This window comes from Oncorhynchus mykiss, chromosome 17 (assembly GCF_057628025.1).
Source record: "Oncorhynchus mykiss isolate SJ-2025 chromosome 17, ASM5762802v1, whole genome shotgun sequence".
Classification (NCBI taxonomy): Eukaryota; Metazoa; Chordata; class Actinopteri; order Salmoniformes; family Salmonidae; genus Oncorhynchus; species Oncorhynchus mykiss.
The window spans coordinates 7,738,164-7,759,509 of record NC_143038.1 but is presented as its reverse complement, the minus strand read 5'-3'; the positions used below and the strand labels follow the sequence as shown (position 1 = coordinate 7,759,509).

The following is a 21,346-nucleotide window of genomic DNA, read 5'->3' as shown; positions in this document are numbered from 1 at the left end:
GTTGAGTCGTTTTCGCTCTCTTTCTCTCTTTCTCGCTTCCTCTGCCTTTCTCTCTCACTCTGCCCTCCCCCCTATCTCTTTCTCTCAAGGTTATTCTCTCCTCCTAGCAGACAAGGTTTCGGTACAGTATTATCATTCCACACCAAATCCCCGGTCGTGTTTGCTGCTGGTTTACTAATGAATAAAGTTGCTACGGCCGAGTCTAATTAGCCAGCTGATGTTTATTCATGACTCGTCGTTTGGCTTAACTTCATTAAACCCCCCGTCCGACTACATACGCACACACACATACACACACATCTACCAGTCCATCCGGGTTCCACGAAAATGTACTGTGCCAAATACTGCATCACAATGCCACAGGAGGGGAGAGCGAGGGAACATGCTGATAGGGCTCCACCCTGACACGTCTGCCCATGTTTTTCAGCCCACTCACTCCCGAAACACACATACTGTACACACACTCAAGTAGGCTACTTCCTGTTACCATGTGCCCATCACAATCTAGGGAATAGAGTTGCTTCTCAGCTTGCACCAGTTAAAACAACGATCCATTGAAGGTCTGTGGCGTTTTAGTCCAGACACTGTAATTAGCTCCTTCACACAAGTTATGTTAGAGACTGGAGAGAAGGAGTCTCAGAAGGTCCACACACAGCTCAGTCCCTTATCTGTAGGGTCTGGTTTCCCAGCTCTCTACCCGACCCCAGGGGTCCTTAATTAGGGCTGTCCTCTTTGCTTGTTTTCCCTCCTGATCTCGGACTGTTGATTTTGTGTTGCCTGGGCTCACCCTGGGCTTTAGCCCCCTCACCCCTCACTGCCTTAGAGGCATCACGGTGGAAAACTATCCATCTGCCTTGGGGGCATCGCATAGGAAACCTATCCTTCCCTTAACCCTCTGCCTGGAGGCCCCGGAGGTTTAGGGATTACTGGCAGAGAGAGTTAAGGCACGGAGACACCGGTAGAGTTTACCGGCAGAGAGTACTTAGCACCGCTGTTCAGAGTGGCAGCCGTAATTTGACATCCGATTCTACATGTAGAATCAGATGTCCCACAGTGTGTTTTAGTGGTGGTCTCTAAAACACTGCACCCGAACGAACCCGCGAATGAACGGCAGATGGACACTCGGTGCGGTGCGTCCGCTCGCTCAGGCTGCCGGATCACTACTCAGACTCTATAGTTACACTACTCAGACTCTATAGTTACACTACCCAGACTCTATAGTCACACTACCCAGACTCTATAGTTACACTTCCCAGACTCCTTCAATCCCTGTCTAATGGTGGGAGCAGGGATTACAACAACTGGGCAATATGCATGAATTCTCTCCATCTTTAGAACAGAGATATGCTACAGTGATATGCCACAGAGATATGCTACAGAGATATGCTACAGTGCCTGTTGGCTATTATGCAGTATGCAACTGGGATGCAAAGGTGTAATATGCTTCAAGCTACAGTAACTGGTTCCAAAAGATAAATCGCTGCGACCAATAGGAAAGAGCAAAACACACTTTATCTGAACTTCTGGTTCTTAGGACCTTAGAAAGGGATAGACCTGCATCACAATAGCCCGTACAGAGTCAGACTTCTTGTCTTCAGTTAAATCCTCCCAGGGGTTTAGAGTGGCTCCAGCAATGCATTGCACCGTGCTCTCAATGCACTGAAAAATAAATGCTACAATTACATTATTCTGGTAGTTTTCTTTTCTGCTAGATTTAATTAAAAACAATGGAAGATAAAAGCTGATGTGTTGCTTGCTTGTCTGGTATTGGCTAATCACGTTTCCTGCAATGTTGTGATGTCATTCAGGCTTCATTCAACCCTTATCCATTCATCCATGTGGAGTTCCCCCTTTCATGAGTTCAACCAAATAATCATCTTGCTTTGTCTTGGTGGTAACTATGGCGATACAGCCGCTCGCCATTGAACACCTGTTATACTTGTGTTTTTTTTCTATGTTTCAGCGCTCTGAAGACAAGGCCCATGTTGTTTTAACACCTGCATTGACCTGGGACATTCTCTGTGCTGAGGTTTCACAGCAGCAGCTCTTCCTGACAGGCCTCGTCTGAAGTTGAGACACCTCTACAGTCACAGAGGAACGAAACGAGGCTGGAGAGCAACCCCCGCTGGTGCTGTTAAACACACACTTCTACGGTGGGATTCCTGTGATGAGACCCCCGTCAAATGAGAGAAAACAGAACAATTGTGTTCCGCTACTTTCATCACAGATGCACACAAACAAAAATAAGCTAGTCACACCTGCTTGTTGGGCCAGGCAGGATTCAGGATGGACGGCACAAAAGCCGCAGGCGCCTCGCCCCTGCCAGACCTTTCAGCACACACACCTATACGACCATGAGACTCCAATGCACCTCAAAACACACACAAACACACACACACACACACACACACACAAAAACGCACATGGGAATGACTGGCACGTACTGTGCGTTCTCTCTCCCCCATTTACCAACTGTACAGCCCGTCATTGTAAATAAGAATTTGTTCTTAACTGACTTGCCTAGTTAAATAAAGGTTAACTAAATCAATAAAATACACACGTTGTCTTCAGGGCACGAGAGCACATTTTTTACTATTACGAAAGCGAGGTGATAATATTGATAATATTCAGCGAGGAGACATGACACAATTATTTATAGTGTAATTACTACTTGTTTTGTTTCATATAAATGAAACATACTGTAAAAAAATTGACCGGGAAGCAAAAGTGTGGTGATTTTCAAACCCCACAGGGCTATCAACTCCAACCCTTCAGGTTGGGTTACCGCGGCAACCCACCACTAGTTAATGACCCACAGGTAGTAAAATGTGTTAACTGATCCCTTTAAGCACAAATAATTGAGTTTGCCGGATCAAGCTAAGCTGAGTCCTCATAATGACACTCACACCACCTACTGTAAAAGGGACCTTTAATTCCCCCAAATAAGTTTTTTTTTAAAGTCATTTTAATTATAACGCCTAAGAAAAAATATTAGAAAGAAAAATACTGTGGTATTTATGGGGAATATAAAATGAGGCCTAGGTCTATCAGTTGTTACTGTTTCTCGCACATCCTGAGAAACACCCCACATTGGACCACCCGAGAGAGTTGGATCTAAAGAGAGTGTGTTTGTGTGTGTGTGTGTTGCAAAATTGGATGATGTTCGTTCCGAACGGTCCCCAGGCTCTTGGACTGACCCCATTGCTATCACTAACACACAGCCCCGCTTCCTTGTTTTCCTAATTAACGAGAAAGTTCGACCCTGGGAGTCATGCTCAAGTTGTGATAAGTTCCACTCGACAACTGTTGGTCTAGTTAAATATAGCGATGGATTTGTTCAGAAAAAGAACTTTGTTACTGAATACATTTATATAAGTCCAAACTTAATTGGAGCCATATAAAACCTTAATTAGAGCCTGACCACCAACTCTGCAAGACGTTTTCAAAAAATGATAATTTCACTGTCTGTCAGTCTGTCCGCCTAACCACCCGTCCATCCGTTGTAACATTCTGGGGTCACAGACTGACCTGAGGCCTGTCATCGATATTCCACAAACACCAAGAATTCCGTCTCCCTGCCGACTCAACCCTTCACTATCCCCCTAAACCAGACGGAATAGCAACACCCAACATCAGAGTGTCAGAGCAGGGGAGCAGGAGTAGGGAGCAGGGGTAGGGAGCAGGGGTAGGGAGCAGGGGTAGGGAGCAGGAGTAGGGAGCAGGAGTAGGGAGCAGGGGTAGGGAGCAGGAGTAGGGAGCAGGAGTAGGGAGCAGGAGTAGGGAGCAGGGGTAGGGAGCAGGAGCAGGGGTAGGGAGCAGGGGTAGGGAGCAGGGGTAGGGAGCAGGGGTAAGGAGCAGGGGTAGGGAGCAGGGGTAAGGAGCAGGGTTAGGGAGCAGGGGTAGGGAGCAGGGGTAGGGAGGAGGAGGCTCTTGCTATTCTGCCCCTTGGTTTAAAACAAACAGGTGGGGAAGCACCTGCACACACAGTTTACTTTTAATCCTACGGGCGCCCCTGAAAGTCATCAGATTAGACCCAGAAAGCCCCTGAAAGTCATCAGATTAGACCCAGAAAGCCCCTGAAGACAAAATGAGAAAATATTGTGTGTCCCTACTTCGGCGATTGTTTTGGTTTTCGAGCGGTTTCGGCAGCGAAGGGGAGAAGGGGAGGTGTGTGTGTGTTTATGTTGTCCATGTGTGTAGGGGTTGATGAATTCTGCTTGTTACATCAGCATCAGAACGGTATTACAGCACATGACAGACATCTCAGGAATGGAAGGCATGACGCAACACTGAGCACCAAATGTGTCTCAAAATGACATCGTACGACTTTTAACCAGAGCCCCTCTGGTCACAAAGAAGTGCACTATTAGGGTCAACAGTCCAATGCCCTCTACCCCGCTAACCTATAGACAGCATGCTTAGGACTGGTCTATATCTGGAGACCGAAAGAAACATTACATTAGACACGCACCCGCAGTAGTTGAGAGGGAGTTGTGCTCCATACAGTCGAAAGTAAGAGGATCACATGATTGACGTACAGCCAGGAGACCCCACCTCAGACTAAATTCATTCTAGAGATCTAATCCACTTGAATCCACTCTACAAGTGGGTATAAAAGTCTGATAGGATAAACGGACACATACGACTGCAGCTATGGTACACCTTCCTCCGTGCCAGACCAACACGCATGCACGCCGGTGCGCACACACACTGATGTACATACACACACACGAAAAAGCGCACGCACCCACACACCCACTACTGCTTTAGATTCCATGCACAATTTAAATCCTTACATAGGGGGTATAATGATATCGTCTGTGATTTTAAATCTTTCTTTTCATACTTCAGCCGTAATGCCTTGCATTATAGTTAAAGTGCACCAGTCGCAAAACAATCATTTTGATTCACACATCCGCAACTGGCAGCAGCCTCTTAGGCTATTGGCAGACAGCCAGATTCACTCAATGTTGACACTTTCCTTGGCTATGATTAAAAAAAACGTGGTGTTTATGACAGTTAGCTAGGCCTACTTCCCGCAGCTCTTGTAGCCAGGACAATATTGAATATATCAGGACTGAGGACCACACCGATGCTGTAGTATGTGTATAATTCACATGCCCTGGAATTCCACTCTCTCTTATAAAGAAATAATAGTTTCTCGCGAACAAAATTACTGTTTTTTGCTAAACAACATCTCACTTTCTCAAAGCCCATAATAACAGCAGGGACACTCGAAGACACACACACACAAATACACACACACACACACACAAAGCATCAAGTGATCTGAGAGAGAGAGAGAGAGAGAGAGGGGGGGGGGGGAGAGATAGAGAGAGGGGGGGGAGAGAGAGAGAGAGGGGGGAGAGAGAGAGGGGGAGAGAGAGAGAATATTTACGCTGGCGCTGTAGCTATGTCGTATGTATCATACTCACTCAGATATCAACTAATAAATCTGACGCATTAAACCTCATGACAACAATTACATCAATTGCTTCATGTTACCACAGTGATGTATTAGTTGTGTGTTATTTTTCCTTTTACATTGGAACAATATTGTTCTTTTGTCTGGTTTATTTGTTGATTCAGACACTGCCATGGTAAAAGCTGGGCATTAGGTCACATTCCAGAGCTGGGAATTCCCAAATAAATCAAATGTATTCAGAGAGTTTAATGGGTGACGTCAATACTTATAGGCCTAACAATGTATGTTTTGAGACGTTTCCTTTGGATCAAATTATAGCATTAAGTCAATGTGAACAAACGGGCCTGACAACTACAAATGGTGCATAATGTACAGATGAAAGAGCACTCTGGTGAGGTTTAATAACTGCCAATCAATGAACCAAAACAACAACAACATGTAATAGCTGACATTCTATGTTTACTTTCGATCCAATGAGGGAGCTTTATTGAATCCGACAAAACTCTATTCAATCATATCCACTTTGGCCAACATCCGCATAGCGGTTGTTTTGGCGGTGTTGGAGGTGGAACTGCGTTAGAGCTGTCAAATCCACAAGCGACTCCTGGCATTATACCTAAAGCGGACATTGCCATTGGCTGCGCGGAGTCGCATTAGCAGAAATCCCATGCAGCCTTGTTTACAAGTTCGAAACACTGGAATGTGAGATGTAATCTACACCTTGATTAGGTTGACAGAAATCCTCATTATTTCATTAAATGAATTTAAATTTGATATTCATTCATTCGTATCGGTTTTGTGGCTTCCTGACAGTGATCAAGAGCAGCTTCTCACCGATTTGACAGCTCCAATGTACAGTTGAAGTCAGAAGTTTACATACACAAAGGTTGAAGTCATTAAAACACATTTTTCAACCACTCCACAAATTTCTTGTTTACAAACTAAAGTTTTGGCAAGTCGGTTAGGACATCTACTTTGTGCATGACACAAGTCATTTTTCCTCATCATGGGAAAATCAAAAGAAATCCCTCCACAAGTCCTCCACAAGTCTGGTTCATCCTTGGGAGCAATTTCCAAATGCCTGAAGGTACCACGTTCATCTGTACAAACGATAGTACGCAAGTATAAACACCATGGGACCACGCAGCCGTCATACCGCTCAGGAATGAGATGCATTCTGTCTCCTAGAGATGAACGTACTTTGGTGCAGAATAACAGAACAACAGCAAAGGACCTTGTGAAGATGCTGGAGGAAACAGGTACAAAAGTATCTATATCCACAGTAAAATTAGTCCTATATCGACATAACCTGAAAGGCCGCTCAGCAAGGATGAAGCCACTGCTCCAAAACCGCCATAAAAAAAGTCAGACTACGGTTTGCAACTGCACATGGGGACAAAGATCGTACTTTTTAGAGAATTTTCCTCTGGTCTGATGAAACAAAAATAGAATTGTTTGGCCATAATGACCATCGTTATGTTTGGAGGAAAAAGGGGGAGGCTTGAAGCACGGGGGTGGCAGCATCATGTTGTGGGGGTGCTTTGCTGCAGGAGGGACTGGTGCACTTCACAAAATAGATGGCATCATGAGGATGGAAAATTATGTGGATGTATTGAAGCAACATCTCAAGACATCAGTCAGGAAGTTAAAGCTTGGTCGCAAATGGGTCTTCCAAATGGACAATGACCCCAAGCAAACTTCCAAAGTTGTAGCAAAATGGCTTAAGGACAACAAAGTCAAGGTATTGGAGTGGCCGTCACAAAGCCCTGACCTCAATCCTATAGAAAATGTGTGGGCAGAACTGAAAAGGCTTGTGCGAGCAAGGAGGCCTACAAACCTGACTCAGTTACATCAGCTCTGTCAGGAGGAATAGGTCAGAATTACCCTAACTTATTGTGGGAAACTTGTGGAAGGCTCCCTGAAATGTTTGACCCAAGTTAAACAATTTAAAGGCAATGCTTCCAAATACTAATTGAGTGTATGTAAACTTCTGACCCACTGGGAATGTGATGAAAGAAAATAAAGCTGAAATAAATAATTCTCTCTACTATTATTCTGACATTTCACATTCTTAAAATAAAGTGGTGATTCTAACAGACCTAAGACAGGGATTTTTTACTCTGATTAAATGTCAGGAATTGTGAAAAACCGAGTTTAAACGTATTTGGCTAAGGTGTATTTAAACTTCGGACTTCAACTGTTGTTCCAACTCTGACAGCGCCAAGACATCAGCTATGCAGGTTCCAAGTGGAAAAAGCATCTACTTTCTTTTTCCCCGATAGAAATAACAACATTCTCCGTGCACTATAAATTATAAATTGACGACGACAGGACCATTGTCATTACAGTTCCATGATTAGGGAGGATTAAGGTCAATTTATAGGACTATTGTTGAACCCTTATTCAAATTTCAACCTTCCTATATTTCACGGATTTAACTTGAATATGACAACTTTCAGGATTAATCAAACCACAGTATTTTTGATTCATCAATATATTTGCTGCGTAAAGGCTCTTTCCCAACCCTAAAATGTTTCTAAATAATCTACAAGATCAGAGTATTTTTAAATCTATCAGTTGCTGCTGAAAAATATATTCATGATTGTTTTTGTTTTTATGCATTAAATGACCTGTTGCTTGACCTGGACCTGGTGCATTAAATGACCTGGTGTTTGACCTGGACCTGGTGCATTAAATGACCTGGTGCTTGACCTGGACCTGGTGCATTAAATGACCTGGTGCTTGACCTGGACCTGGTGCATTAAATGACCTGGTGCTTGACCTGGACCTGGTGCATTAAATGACCTGGTGCTTGACCTGGACCTGGTGCATTAAATGACCTGGTGCTTGACCTGGACCTGGTGCATTAAATTACCTGGTGCTTGACCTGGACCTGGTGCATTAAATGACCTGGTGCGTGACCTGGACCTGGTGCATTAAATGACCTGGTGCTTGACCTGGACCTGGTGCATTAAATGACCTGGTGCTTGACCTGGACCTGGTGCATTAAATGACCTGGTGCGTGACCTGGACCTGGAGCATTAAATTACCTGGTGCTTGACCTGGACCTGGTGCATTAAATGACCTGGTGCTTGACCTGGACCTGGAGCATTAAATTACCTGGTGCTTGACCTGGACCTGGTGCATTAAATGACCTGGTGCTTGACCTGGACCTGGTGCATTAAATGACCTGGTGCTTGAGCTGAACTTGGTGCATTAAATGACCTGGTGCTTGACCTGGACCTGGTGCATTAAATTACCTGGTGCTTAAAGTAACTGTCCAGTGTTTTCAGAATCCAATGAAATATTACCTGTAATTAATTACAATTTAAGTTCAATTGTTTTCCTTCCAAAAAAATATAATTTGGTATGTTCAAAAACATATTTTCTGTGTTGGAATGGTCTGTGCGTACCCCAACGACAAAATGGTGTGGGCGTATATCGGTCATAAAAAAATGTGAGTAGACCGCTGATTGGCCAGCTCTACTTAATCCTTCCGCTTATACTGTGTATAACCCCTCCATATACCCCTCAAAATGTCCCTCAAGAGAGACATAATAAGTAATGTCAAACTCTCTATAATTGCAGGAAATGCGTTTCAAAACGTAAAAGATACATCTGACACCACAATTTTGCCCGTGGCGTAGGAAAGGCGTGCGTAGGAAAGGCGTGCGTAGGAAAGGCGTGCGTAGGAAAGGCGTGCGTAGGAAAGGCGTGCGAAGGAAAGGCGTGCGAAGGAAAGGCGTGTGAAGGAAAGGCGTGTGAAGGAAAGGCGTGCAAAGGAAAGGCGTGTGAAGGAAAGGCGTGCAAAGGAAAGGCGTGCGTAAGAAAGGCGTGCGAAGGAAAGGCGTGCGTAGGAAAGGCGTGCGAAGGAAAGGCGTGCGTAGGAAAGGCGTGCGTAGGAAAGGCGTGCGAAGGAAAGGCGTGCGAAGGAAAGGCGTGCGAAGGAAAGGCGTGCGTAGGAAAGGCGTGCGTAGGAAAGGCGTGCGAAGGAAAGTTGTGCCTGGGAAAGGCGTACATTTCCTAAGTCGGAATCGGGCCCTTTGTGAACAGCGTCAACATAAAATATAAATATGAAATCCCGGGTCAAGTGTCAAACCGTGCCGCCGGATTTAAAAGCTGTTTACCCCTTACATATACTACTGGAACTGTTAGGGAGACACATTCCTTTTAAGACGTTCATTCAATTCATGTCGTTCTCCTTAAATAAAGCTCCAGCCATTCTCCTATGCCTTCTTCCTTTTGTTCTCCTCTCCTGTCCAGACCGTTTCAATATCATCCGGCGTGCGTCAAACATTTGTAATATTTTGCACAAAGCCAGCTGTTATTTTGGACGGGAAGGGAAAAGAACACAACAACTTGGGTTGGAGCCACGGAGACGGTGATGATTCATTTTACAAGTTACCGGAATGTTCCAGGATTGCTTTGATGGTTTGACGGAAATCTAAACTTTTTTTAATTGGAAAAAGAAAAAAGGTCTGATGTGAAACTACAGTATCACCTTGGCGTGACACAAACAAATAAAAGATTAGAGAGAGAAAGCGTACCAGGAAGGAATGTATTAAGATGACGGTTCTTTGATCATCTTAACCAGAGTGGACAAGGCCCCACAATAACAAACTCTGATTTCAGATCAGTTTCCAGGTGGGGAATGAAGGGAATGGAGTCAGCGATATGCTGCTAATGTAACACACATTTAACATAGCGGCGGCCTTCGTTTGTCTGAATGCATGGCCCGGAAGAGAAGGATTTATGTCATTCCCGTTCAGACAAACACCTGTATCTGTATCGATGTGTAAGAAAAACGCTAAAGTAAAGTAAACGCTCCGTATTTAATTAAAGACAACTGTCTGTATTGTCAAACAGGACCCCGTCGACTCCATGGCCACTCTCTCTACAGAGGTTACAGTGGAGGCTCAGTCAAAAGAAACAAATGCGCTTTGCATAAGTTGTTCCATTCTTGCATGTGTGACACAATGTGAAATCATAAACCACAATGTTAAATCATATCCCCATAATGTGAAATCATATCCCCGCAATGTGAAATCATAAACCACAATGTGAAATCATATCCCCATAATGTGAAATCATATCCCCGCAATGTGAAATCATAAACCACAATGTTAAATCATATCCCCATAATGTGAAATCATATCCCCGCAATGTGAAATCATAAACCACAATGTGAAATCATATCCCCATAATGTGAAATCATATCCCCGCAATGTGAAATTATATCCCCATAATGTGAAATCATATCCCCGCAATGTGAAATCATATCCCCATAATGTGAAATCATATCCCCGCAATGTGAAATCATATCCCCATAATGTGAAATCATATCCCCGCAATGTGAAATCATATCCCCATAATGTGAAATCATATCCCCGCAATGTGAAATTATATCCCCGCAATGTGAAATCATATCCCCGCAATGTGAAATCATATCCCCGCAATGTGAAATCATATCCCCGCAATGTGAAATCATATCCCCATAATGTGAAATCATATCCCCGCAATGTGAAATTATATCCCCATAATGTGAAATCATAAACCACAATGTTAAATCATAACCCCATAATGTGAAATCATATCCCCGCAATGTGAAATCATATCCCCATAATGTGAAATCATATCCCCGCAATGTGAAATCATATCCCCATAATGTGAAATCATATCCCCGCAATGTGAAATTATATCCCCATAATGTGAAATCATATCCCCGCAATGTGAAATCATATCCCCATAATGTGAAATCATATCCCCATAATGTGAAATCATATCCCCGCAATGTGAAATCATATCCCCATAATGTGAAATCATATCCCCATAATGTGAAATCATATCCCCATAATGTGAAATCATATCCCCATAATGTGAAATCATATCCCCGCAATGTGAAATCATAAACCACAATGTTAAATCATAACCCCATAATGTGAAATCATATCCCCGCAATGTGAAATCATATCCCCATAATGTGAAATCATATCCCCGCAATGTGAAATCATATCCCCATAATGTGAAATCATATCCCCGCAATGTGAAATTATATCCCCATAATGTGAAATCATATCCCCGCAATGTGAAATCATATCCCCGCAATGTGAAATCATATCCCCGCAATGTGAAATTATATCCCCATAATGTGAAATCATATCCCCATAATGTGAAATCATATCCCCATAATGTGAAATCATATCCCCGCAATGTGAAATTATATCCCCATAATGTGAAATCATATCCCCATAATGTGAAATCATATCCCCATAATGTGAAATCATATCCCCATAATGTGAAATCATATCCCCGCAATGTGAAATTATATCCCCATAATGTGAAATCATATCCCCATAATGTGAAATCATATCCCCATAATGTGAAATCATATCCCCGCAATGTGAAATCATATCCCCATAATGTGAAATCATATCCCCGCAATGTGAAATCATATCCCCGCAATGTGAAATCATATCCCCATAATGTGAAATCATATCCCCATAATGTGAAATCATATCCCCGCAATGTGAAATCATATCCCCATAATGTGAAATCATATCCCCGCAATGTGAAATCATATCCCCGCAATGTGAAATCATATCCCCATAATGTGAAATCATATCCCCGCAATGTGAAATTATATCCCCATAATGTGAAATCATATCCCCATAATGTGAAATCATATCCCCAAAATGCGAAATCACATCCCCACAATGTGAAATCATATCGCCACAATGTGAAATCATATCCCCATAATGTGAAATCATATCCCCAAAATACGAAATCACATCCCCCCCACAATGTGATTCCATATTTTCATGAAATGTAACATCCGTTACCATGAAACCATGTAGTAAAAATGTAATGAAAGGTGTACCTGTTTTTCCTTTAATTGGCAATCATCAGGACAAGATCGTCTTGGCAAGTTTGTAACAGTTTCCCCTTCAGACCTGTTTCAGGTCCATCCTCCAAGTGTATTCTAGAGTTGTAGATCTGTCTAGAGTTGTAAATCTGTCTAGAGTTGTAGATCTGTCTAGAGTTTTAGATCTGTCTAGAGTTTTAGATCTGTCTAGAGTTGTAGATCTGTCTAGAGTTGTAGATCTGTCTAGAGTTGTAGATCTGTCTAGAGTTCTATATCTGTCTAAAGTTGTAGATCTGTCTAAAGTTGTAGATCTGTCTAGAGTTGTAGATCTATCTAGAGTTGTAGATCTGTCTAGAGTTATAGATCTGTCTAGAGTTGTAGATCTATCTAGAGTTGTAGATCTGTCTAGAGTTGTAGATCTGTCTAGAGTTGTGGATCTTTCTAGAGTTCTATATCTGTCTAGAGTTGTAGATCTTTCTAGAGTTCTATATCTGTCTAAAGTTGTAGATCTGTCTAGAGTTGTAGATCTTTCTAGAGTTCTATATCTGTCTAAAGTTGTAGATCTGTCTGACTTCCAAACTTTATATCAACCTCAATGAAACTACTTAAGCCCACAATGTTAAACCAGAAGCAGAAAAGGGGACGAGGAAGCGGAGGAGGAAAAGGAGAGGCATGAACCTGATTTCTGGAGGTGTGAGGAAGAGAGGGTCAGTTTGTGTGTGTGGAGGGGTCACTCTGCCAGAGAGGCAGCGCAGGACCTCCCTGAAGCTTTTCTGGGATGAAGAGGATGGAGGGAAAGGGGGGAGGGGTCCTTACTGCCTGCTGAGATTCTATCAGGCTAATTTAATTCCTTTATCACTGACAATTAGCAGGAGCACTTCTGCTCCCAGAGGGCTCTCACCCCCCCCTCTCTCTCTCTCTCTCTCTCTCTCTCTCACCCCCCCCCCCCCTCTCTCTCTTTCTCTCTCTCTCTCTCTCTCTCTCTCTACCCCTTCTCTCTCTCTCTCCTTCTCCCTCTCTCACACATTCGCTCTCCTCTCTCTCTCTCTCTTTCTCTCTCTCTCTCACTCTCTCTCTCTCTCTCTCCCACCCCCCTCTCTCTCACCCCCCCCTCTCTCTCTCTCTTTCTCTTTCTTTCTTTCTCTCTCTCTCTCTCTCTCTCTCTCTCTCTCTCTCTCTCTACCCCTTCTCTCTCTCTCATTCTCTCTCAATCTCTAATGACCAACTCTGGATCTCAGAGCTCTGTCACAGGAATGGCATGTTTCACATGCACACATTTTAATGACTCGTCTCTGGCACATAAAATATGATTTTTATCAGTCTGCTGCTTGTTAAATCTCAGGCTCCACTTAATTAAAGAGATGTGGGTTGTGTCCAAATGGCCCCCTTTTTCCTATTTAATGCACTACTTTTTTTATACCAAGGCCCATAGGGCGTTGCACTATATAGGGAACGTGTGACTGATATCTGAATTTAACTGATTTCAAATGGACAGGATTTTTTACGAACCAAACAGGACTTCCCCAACTGTGTTACCTTTTTTATATCAGTCAAGCTGTTATGGGTTTGTGTCTAATTTCAGAATTGAACTCCGCAGCCGCTGGCTTTGGATGTTTCTTACACATTTGCATTCTCGTATCGTCAATTTTCATCCTTCAAATTAGTCAATTCCCCTCGCAGACAGACGGGAATAGCCTGAGCTCCTGTGTTTCTGTTCTGTTCGGTCAGTTGGCTAATAAAACATATTCTGCCACAATTAAGAGCTGTGAGAAAGCAGGGTGCTCTGCTGCAGGGGGAATCCTAATGAAGCCGGGGTTCTAAGGTTAATGCTAAGCAGAGGGGATTTGGGACTGGAGGAGAATAAACATTAGCTGCAGAGCAGGATTCTCAATCTCAACATTCCCTCTGTTTCAACCAGGTGGAATTCATAGTCTAGTGGGTTGCCTATGGGTCCTGTTTGACAGTTGTACTGCACATGGGCTTAGTTCAAACAATGTTCTTTCTGAAGACTGAGGGCCCATGGTGACTGTAGAGTACAGCTGAAATATATCTGGGTAGAAGTTACAGATCTAATATCATCAAATTGTGACTTTGGGGCAAACATTAAAGAAGAAAAACCCCGATCTTTCTTCAGTCAGTGTTCAGGGGTAACTTTATCCAACTGGTGAACTGTATGCTCCAGGATGTAAACAACGTTTCCCATATGTGTCCTCTCCACCCTTTACGACTCTTATCAGTCCCTATATGTTCCTCGGGACACTGGGTCACACTTCCACCACCATTTCGTCATCAGCAACCTACAGTAGCAGCAATCACTCATCCTAAGCAGGCCAGATAAGGAGGCCTCCATGGGGACTAATCAGGCCTGTTGCTCTCGCCACACTGAGGGGCCAACAACAAAGGAGTCGTAATGGCCTCTTACTTCCCCGCATTAGCGCCCATTTAATATCCGGCCTGCCCTCTCGTTAGGGAGTCCTGGTGTGGACCGGGCCCCTACACACCCTCCAGGCCCCCGGGGCCACTCTGGCACTTCCACCCCACGCTGGGAGCCTATAATAGGGCTAGTTTATAAAGGGGCCGGCCTCTGATCGGAGGTGCATCAATTTGCTGAGTAAGCAAGGCTTCTATTGTCTGGTTGTGTGTGGATAGCTATCTTGTGTGTGTGTGTGTGTGTGTGTGTGTGTGTGTGTGTGTGTGTGTGTGTGTGTGTGTGTGTGTGTGTGTGTGTGTGTGTGTGTGTGTGTGTGTGTGTGTGTGTGTGTGTACAGTATCTAAGCATCTGTGAGTGTTAGTGTTTCTGTATCTATTCTCAATCGTGTGTGTTTGGATGAGTAATTGCTAAATAAAGCCGCCGTTGCCTGGAAAATATCCTCCCTCCACTTCTTCAGTAAAACAACGACATACCAACACACAGAGAACGCTAAAGGCTCGAGGCTGTTGATCCTGACGGTGCGCTGTGTGTGAACTAAGCCATGAAAATGTCATGGGGGCAATCTGACGTGGACAGGCCCCATTCAGGCCGTGGCAGTGAAAGCCCTTTAGGGGTGAATAAAGAATACAATAGGGGCTGTCAGGCCTCACATAGACCCCCACCAAACAATACCCACAAAGACCCAGCCGTCTTAATAGCGTGAGGGACTGATACCCATTGGGGACGCAGTGCTGGACTGGAGGAGCATCCATCCACTTGCACTGTCAGTCACAACTCCGACAACTGTGTCAAGGGTGGGATCCGATTAGGTTCCTGTAGCTAAGAACTCCCATGGGTGAATTTGATTGGTAGACAGCATGAGGACACAGTGCTGGAGCATCCACTGACACTGTCACTATCGCCCTCCGACAACTCTCCCACTGGTGTCAGCGGTGGGATCCGCAAAGCCTGGTTTAACCAGACTGACCGCTGTATTCACCATGAGTAAACCAGGATATTGTAGCCGAAACCAGGCTAGCGGTCGGTTACTGTGGCCGAGAGCTCCACAAATAAATGAATCTGATTGGTCAATGGCACAGGGAAGTGTGTTGAACACAATACAGATTGAGGATGTCTGGATTTATAGCTTTCAGTGAGGGCAAACCAAAATCTCTGCTTTCACTTATGAAGCGGTTGGGTTTTATTTTATTGAACGGTAAGAGAGGGGAGCATTGGGGACTAGAAATGGATTTGATTTAACTGTTGGAGCATTGGAGCAGTTTTTCCTTTTTCACAGTCAATTCCAGACCGAGAATCACTGTGCTGAGATTCGTGCTTCCTTTTGCCAGACCAAAGTTTATCTGATAACCTCAAGGTGAACTATGGGTACTGTGGTAAATCTTTGGATAAATCCTGCCCTCTATCTGATCCTGATCAAACTTAACCAAGACCTCATCACATCGACGGGAAGTCGGGAACCAAACTGTGTAAAACAATTGCTCAACCCTTCGCGAAACCCTGGTGCAACCCTGGCGTCAACACGACCTTCAAAACCAATGATAATACTGTTCCACTCTGTTTTCCACAGTTGGACAACCAGCCGTATTACTTAACTGTGTGTCTTCTCCACCTAGCCCAGCACTGGACAACCAGCCGTATTACTTAACAGTGTGTCTTCTCCACCTAGCCCAGCACTGGACAACCAGCCGTATTACTTAACAGTGTGTCTTCTCCACCTAGCCCAGCACTGGACAACCACAAACAGCTCTTGGACTGCACAGAGCCGACGTAGATCGGAAAGAGGCGAGACGGATCTCTCTAAACAACGGCTCCCTCCCATCTCCCTTCTCCTGTCAAATATCACCTGCGGTCTATTTGGGCTGGGTTGCTTTGGTTTCTATGAGAGCGATTCAAAGGGATTTTCTGAACTCACATATTTTGGCAGGCTCTTTTCCCCTTGCCTGGGGGCCTGGCTGAGAAGGCCAAGTTGTCAACTAAGACACTGAGACGGCGGCGTACGGCGCTATGCTAAGTAAACCAACACTTATCATAACTGTGGTTTACACTAATCCAGCAGTCTGCAATTAAGATGGGCCTACACACACACACACACACACACACACACACACACACACACACACACACACACACTCACATCGCCTGCGTCTCCTAATGAAGATATTAATCTGTCATATTAGTCACAAAACAGAGGTGACAGGCAGTTTCTGTTACAGAGATGACTGGCTGGATTTGGAGGGAAAATATCAAATAAACAGTGTTTGAAGATGAATGGGGTTAGTGTTAGCAAGACCCTTCAGGCAGGGAAAGGTAGGGTACGTTTCCTGTCTTGTCTCCTCTGATTCTGACTGGAAGAGCCAGACATGTGGGGATATCCCCTCTAACACCATCTCTGTGACACGTTATGTAATGAACACGGCCCGAACAATGCATAGTTTCACACCAATTATTTTTTGGGGGGGTGGGTCCTCTTGTTTTTTGTTCACACAGTTGAAGTCGGAAGTTTACATACACTTAGGTTGGAGTCATTAAAACTCGTTTTTTAACCACTCCACAAATTTCTTGTTAACAAACTATAGTTTTGGCAAGTCGGTTAGGACATCTACTTTGTGCATGACACAAGGAATTCTTCCAACAATTGTTTACAGACAGAGTATTTCACTATTCACTGTATCACAATTCCAGTGCGTCAGATGTTTACATACACAAAGTTAACTGTGCTTTTAAACAGCTTGGAAAATTCCAGAAAAATGTCATGGCTTTAGAAGCTTCTGATAGGCTACTTGGCATCATTTGAGTCAATTGGAAGTGTACCTGTGAATGTACTGTATTTCAAGGCCTACCTTCAAACTCAGTGCCTCTTTGCTTGACATCATGGGAAAATCAAAAGAAATCAGCCAAGACCTCAGGAAAAAAATTGTAGACCTCCACAAGTCTGGTTCATCCTTGGGAGCAATTTCCAAACGCCTGAAGGTACCACGTTCATCTGTACAAACAATAGTAAGCAAGTATAAACACTGTGGGACCACGCAGCCGTCATACCGCTCAGGAAGGAGATGCGTTCTGTCTCCTAGAGTTGAACGTATTTTGGTGCGAAAAGTGCAAATCAATCCCAGAACAACAGCAAAGGACCCTGTGAAGATGCTGGAGGAAACAGGTACAAAAGTATCTATATCCACAGTAAAACGAGTCCTATATCTACACAACCTGAAAGGCCGCTCAGCAAGGAAGAAGCCCTTGCTCCAAAACCGCCATAAAAAAGCCAGACTATGGTTTGCAACTGCACATGGGGACAAAGATTGTACTTTCTGGAGAAATGTCCTCTGGTCTAATGAAACAAAAAAATAACTGTTTGGCCATAATGACCATAAAAGGGGGAAGCTTGCGAGCCAAAGAACACCATCCCAACCGTGAAGCACGGGGGTGGCAGCATCATGTTGTGGGGGTGCTTTGCTGCAGGAGGGACTGGTGCACTTCACAAAATAGATGGCATCATGAAGTAGGAAAATGATGTGGATATATTGAAGCAACATCTCAAGACATCAGTCAGGAAGTTAAAGCTTGGTTGCAAATGGGTCTTCCAAATGAACAATGTCCCCAAGCATACTTCCAAAGTTGTAGCAAAATGGCTTAAGGACAACAAAGTCAAGGTATTGGAGTGGCCATCACAAAGCCCTGACCTCAATCCCATAGAAAATTTGTGTGCAGAACTGAAAAAGCGTGTGCGATCAAGGAGGCCTACAAACCTGACTCAGTTACACCAGCTCTGTCAAGAGGAATGGGCCAAAATTCACCCAACTTATTGTAGGAAACTTGTGGAAGGCTATGCGAAGCGTTTGACCCAAGTTAAACAATTTAAAGGCAATGCTACCAAATACTAATTGAGTGTATGTAAACTTCTGACCCACTGAGAATGTTATTTTAAATTTGTATTATTAAATTTTTTTCACCTTTATTTAACCAGGTAAGCCAGTTGAGAATAAGTTCTCATTTACAACTGCGACCTGGCCAAGATAAAGCAAGGCAGTGTGACACAAACAACACCACAGAGTTACACATGGGATAAACAACAGTCAATAACACAGTAGAAATACTATATGCCGCGTGTGCAAATGAGGTAAGATTAGGGAGGTAAGCCAATAAAATAGGCCGTAGTGGCGAAATAATTACAATTTCGCAAATAAATACTGGAGTGATAGATGTGCAGAAGATGAATGTGCAAGTAGAGATACTGGGGTGCAAAGGAGCAACAAAAACAAAACAAAATATGCGAGAAATAGAAGCTGAAATAAATCCTTCTCTCTACTATTATTCTGACATTTCACATTCATAAAATAAAGTGGTGATCCTAACTGACCTAAGAATGTCAGGAATGATGAAAAACTAAGTTTAAATGCATTTGGCTAAGGTGTATGTAAACTTCCGACTTCAACTGTATGTTGAAAGACGTTCGCTAAGACTGGTTCTTCACATATTGGACTATGGGCAAAAAATTCCTAGTCAGCAGACGAACCATGGATGAGAGACAGCTAGTAATATCTTTTTAGTTGGCTAATTGGGTTATGTTTGGTGTTTATGGTGTTGTTCATTTCCTGTCTAAAATGCACTTGTTGTGAGTCACTCTGGTTTGGAGTGTTATGCTAAATCACTAACAAGTGATGCAAATAGGTTAGCAACATAATGTCCCCAAAGTCTTTAGTCTACAAGTCACCTCTTGAGATAATGCATGTATAACTATAGTACTGTTCAGTTTAATCAATGGCCTCCTTGGGATTTTTCAGATCCATAAATCAGAACACACAGCATGTCAAATAATTGCCTTATTTCTCGCTATCTGGCTCAGAGTGGTGTCACGTATATCGTAAATCCTGACTTGAATGTACGACTAATTGACAACGAGGGACTTCTTTAGAGATCAGGGACCTAGAACGAGCATGCACGGTAATATCATTATGATCATAGCCAAGAAGAAGTGAATATGTGATGAATAACTGAATGAATGAATGAATGTGCTATCTAGAACCTAAAATGGTTCTTTCACTGTCTCCATAGGAGAACCCTTTGAAAAGCCCTTTTTGATTCCAGGTAGAACCCTATTGGGTTCCATGTAGAATCCTTTCCCCAGAGGTTTCTACATGGAACCCAAAAGGGTTCTACCTGGAACCAAAAAAAGTTCTACCTGAAACCAAAAAGGGTTCTCCTATGGGGACAGCTGAAGAACCCTTTTGGAAGCCTTTTTGAGTGTAGGAGTAAAGTAATATGGTAAAACCCTCTCTAGTCTAATCTCTCCACTCTATTCAATAAACCAGCTCCACTTCTCTCCTAGCCTCATTAGTGATTATAGCACTAGGGGCCATTGTCACCAGGTGCGTGAACTTTAACCTTTTCGCGCTACCCCCAACCACGACTCCCCTGGTTCTTCTACCACCGCAGAAATGTGGCGTGACGCTTCTCGGGGGACCGAGGAGAACTGGGGGCTTTCCTTCCCTGCCTCGCTGCCTGCCTGCTGCAGATGTCGTTAGCATGTGTCACCTCTCGCCGATGTACCGCCGTCCCCGCTCTGGCCTTAACAAGCCTTCACGCTGCTTTATTGGAAGGCAAGTCCACCGCAACCATTTTTTTTTTTCAATAGAAAGGCATGAAAATGACTTCAGTTTGGGCAAAACGGGAGGAGAGGAGAGATGGTGGTGTGGTGGAGAAGAAGAAGAGATGTGCCAGATAAAGAGAGGGAGGGAAGGAGGAGGGAAGGGGTGTAGAATCTAGATTCTCTGCTATACGCTATGCTCTGCAGGCGGACTGCTTTCTCCTTCCCTGCAAACTAAACCCTTGTCCTTTCCATATCCCACTGAGTGTGTTAAGTTACCTCTTCTTTCACAGGGCATTCGGGTCTGGGATATTTAACTTGCCTGATCTTTTCTAGCTCTTTTAACAATCAGTCAATTAGTGCAAAGAGTCTCGGGGGGCAGATTTGGTCGCGGCACAGGGTACAATAAAATACATGGTTAAACCAACTCAATGGCCCTGGATGGTGGCTGTGAACAGAAGCGTTGCCGCTTGGTGCTTAGTTATGGTCTTTATTGTCGGCTGGCTCTCGATTGTAACCTAACTTGGGAAGTATTCAATGAACCTAAACGTGTTTAGGAGGACATTCGATTGAATTGAAATGACTTGTGCCAAAGTTCCCAACCCCTTGATTCAGCCGTTAAACTATGCCTGTTTTTCCAGTCATTTGAATCACGCTAATGCACTAACACAAACTGTAGATTCCAATGCATCTGGACAATTGAGTTAGGAACAACTACTTTCATAACAAAAATATACTGATATTACATCAACATCCCTCTGTAAACTGGCCTACATGAGATTTGTCAAAAGATTAATCTCTCTCGAACACACACACACACACACACACACAGAGAGACATCCCCACACACAGATTATGAGTTACAGGTTCTGTGTGTGTAGAGCTGTGCTCGGAGCATCTGGACTCAGCCTCAGCCACAGTGTTAGGTTCCTGTATAGGTCCTTTCCTACTTCTAACAACAAAAGTTCTATCTAGCACTGGAACATGACAAAGCCAACAAATGGGCCCTAATTATGAGGGCGATAAGGAAATGGCGTCATTTCTGCT

The 21,346-nt window shown here is 43.8% G+C and overlaps 1 protein-coding gene across 2 annotated transcripts in view; it reads right to left on the bottom strand.

The window, feature by feature from the left end:
• The window catches only part of LOC118940367 (netrin-1), a 116,406-nt gene that overhangs the window by 65,818 nt on the left and 29,242 nt on the right, over positions 1-21,346 (bottom strand). The gene's annotated exons all lie outside the window — the stretch shown is intronic.